Genomic DNA, 3,753 nt, shown 5'->3' with positions numbered 1-3,753 from the left:
TGTAATTCTAGGATGGTGACGAATGCATTTCTGTGAAAACTTTCCACTTCTGACAGTTACAGTGTTCACTTGTCCATGTTTTTGTTTGTTTGTTTGTTTGGGGGATTGACGTCTGGAGAAGTGCAGCACTGACCAGTACAGGGTGCCACCTGTGACCTTGTAAAAGAGAAGTTATGAAAAATTAATGTGAGAAATTTGACCACTTGTTTTTTTTTTCTTTTGCTATTCAGAATCTCCAGAGTTCATTAACTGAAGTTTACTCCATATTTTGTCTTCGTGCTCTATCTGACAAGAATCATTTTTATGGAGACCCAAGGCAAGTGCTGTGGTTATAGATAGGTAACTGAAGGGTGAGCCAAGCTGCGTTAAACTGATTTATATCTGAAATATTTTAGCCGCATGCTGATCAGGTTTTACACTGAGGCTGTAAAGCAGTCAGTGAGATCAATACTCCACTACATCTGTCATGGTTGTGCAGGGTGACAGTCTATGAGGTGAACAAAGAGTCAGGCACACTCACTGACATTGTACTGCGCATTTAAAGACACCACAAAAAGGATTAGATTTGATGTGTGGTTGCTGTACTCGCCTGTGAGTGTGTGTTTGTGTCATTTACTAAAGGAGAAAGTGCACTGTTGACCCGTCTGTCCCCGTCCCCCATGCCTGAGCAGGTCAGAAATAGCTGTGTAATGTGAGGGACAGCTGTGATTGTGTGCGTGTGTGTGTGTGTGTGTATGTGTGTGTGTGTGTGTGTGTGTGTATACACAGGCTCAAACTTGCAAAGAAAGTATAAACAGGTGCCTTGAACACACACACACACACACACACAAACACACATCCTCTGATATCCCACATTCCAGCACAAGGCTGAGCCCGCTCCTACTTTTCCTCACACCCTTCATCTGACACTCTGAAGACTCTCAAACACTTTGATTGCGAGATCAATTTACACTAACAGGCCAATAGTGAAATATTAGTGGGAGTCAACTCTCTGTCGGATAGTTATGGATTGTTGTGTATAGAGGATGAGGTCACCAAGGCAATGCATAGCTGCTCTGCCTCCCGGTCACTTTTCTAATTGGAACGACAGGCTGGGTCATATCGCTCCCAAGTTAAGATCTTAATCTCCTCTCCAGGATTGACGCAGATAGTGTTTTATACCCAGTGGACATAAATATTGACACACGTATCCAGATGTATGCGGGATGATGTGTAACATGAGGCTGTCCCTCTGTCATAGATGGCAGGTCATCTGCTGATCTTGGTGAAGACAAGTTCACGCACAGGGCGCAGGGCGAGGGATACAGCCATATGTAGGGGCTGGGTTGAGCAGGGGTGTGGCTTTGGTGCATTGTGTTCTACCACAGACCTTCAGCATCACCACCAGTTGTCTGCTTGGTAAGCTTTATAGCTAGCCCCCCCCCAACCAGTATGATGACATTACGGGCAGCTGTTGTGTGGCACTGCCAGACAGACAACTAAATTCACCAGAGAAGCTGCAAAAAGGATACGGATCACACAGCTCCACCACAGTCCTGTGCTGCGTGTGGTGGGAAAAACAGAGCTACAGCATGAGGGCGATGGCTCCATTAAGAGCCATGAAATATTCATTTGCCATACGGCACAGAGCCCTTGGCTCTATCCCCACAGCATCGTGCAACAAACCACTAAGAAAACTGCTCCTGAAAACAACAACACAGTGAAAAGCCTGCAGTGCAGAGCTAAGCAACAGCTTTAATTATTGTCCTCACACCGGGCAACACTGATTTATTTATTGCTGAATACTAGCAGAACTAAGAACAATACACAAATCTATTAATACACTGAATATAAGCATCACTAACTTAACGGCTGTTCAGTTTACACAATGCTTCCACATGACCAACTTAGCAAATGACTGGTTAATGAAAGGAGAAGTTTGCTTTTCTCACCTGCAAACAGCGTTAACAACAAACGACTGGCCACACAGACATTAACATGGATAACAATGACATCATCAGACTGACCACATGGTTCAGCAGGTTGAGTTAACTCCAAACTGTCAATAAAAACTCCATCAATGAATCCAACCAGGCCTATCCAGACTACAATCGGGTCTTAAATGTGTTTAGTGCTGCTGGTGAGGCGGTAATTACCTTAGCAGGCTAGCAGGCTGACTGTAATGACATTATCAACCTGTTAACAACCACAGAGGAGCTCAAGCTGTACCTCTAAATGCTCTGTTATCCGTCAATTTATGGTCAGTTGCAGTGTTGTTTATCTACAGTGCTATTTGTTCAGGTCTCTCGTTATTTTAGGGATGCATTTGTATTTATCATTCAGATGATGGTTTTGTTAAAAATATGTTTTATCCAGAGATCATCAAACAAAAAGAAGAAAAAAGGCCTGTAATGTTTAAAACTGTGTTAGATTATGTCAAGAAACATACCGGGGGTATTAACATGTTAGGTTTTCACCAGGGGGCAGCATCGACACATTTTTCAGACATGATGTTCATGTCACCTCATCACCTCATGCGTAGCTCCCTATGTCCCTCCTCTGAGTTTATTTACCTGATAATTTCAGAACACAAACGGGGCACTGTGGCTGCCTATAGTTAAGTATGAAGCCTTTCCCTTCATATAAGCCCTAAATGCAAACCGTTTTGGTTGCCACTATACTGTCCTTTTGTTGCATGGTGTGCTTCAACAGTAGTTTGTTCATTCCATTTGCATCAAACAAGCCTACAGTAAACAATTCAACAGGCATATCCATGTACTGTAAATACACAGGATTTGCATTGATTTTATGTTATGACTAGACACAATTTTCATAAAACATCGCCATGGCTTTCCACACCTTTTGGCATCATCACATATTTTGTTCCAGCTTGTTCCAGCACTTTATTGACACTAGGTAACCCTATATTGTATGTTGTATGTTGATTGAAATATTTAAACCAAAGATGTCATCTTGTATTACTGGTGGCACAGGATAAATTCTTGGTGTCTTTATAAAAATTTACATACAAATCAGCAGGCATGTTGGGTGTGTTTGGAAACTTGAGACTTGACAACAATTTAAAATGAAGTATTGTAGATTTTAGCATGGCTTTTCTGCTCTTTGGGTTTGAAATGGTGGACAAACAAATGTGTTTTTATTGATCTTTACAGGATTGAACATTTTTTTACCCCATTTTCAGTATTTACGCTCAGCTAAGCTCACCGGCAATTGCCTGTAGTCCATTCAGATATAAGAGTAGTATCATTCTTCTCGTCTAAATCTCAGCAAGAAAGTGAAAAAGAGTATCTGCCAAAATATGAAACTATTCCACAGACATTTTGTCAACAGTTATAATTCTGAGCTCAAATAGAGCTCAAATTGCCCACTCTATTATAAGCTATGGTTAATTTAAGCTCCTACTGTGACCATAAAAAAGGAAAAACAGAACACAATATTTCTTTATTGTCCTTCAGGCTTTTGGGGTTTGCCAACTATTTTGAATGTAACAGGACTGGAAGGTGAACAGTTAAAAGACTCAGCAATAATTTTGTACACTAGTTCTAAAACCTACTGACTAACACTGAGTTTCCTCAGAAGATAAAGTCACTGTGAGAATCTCTTTAAAAAACACACTTGTTTTCCCAGAGAAGTTCACCTGGGAGTTGCACCAAGGTATTTTGGGTAAGTTTTCTACAGTTTTGGCATAGGCCTGATCATTGAAAATTTCCATGATTTTGGCACTGTGCACCTTGGAGGGAAGTGAAGCAACCT

The sequence above is a fragment of the Micropterus salmoides genome, unplaced genomic scaffold, assembly GCF_014851395.1.
Source record: "Micropterus salmoides isolate LMB-PRFRI ecotype aquatic unplaced genomic scaffold, ASM1485139v1 Ms_hic_scaffold_3868, whole genome shotgun sequence".
In the NCBI taxonomy this organism is placed as follows: Eukaryota; Metazoa; Chordata; class Actinopteri; order Centrarchiformes; family Centrarchidae; genus Micropterus; species Micropterus salmoides.
Note: the sequence above shows the minus strand (reverse complement) of the source record.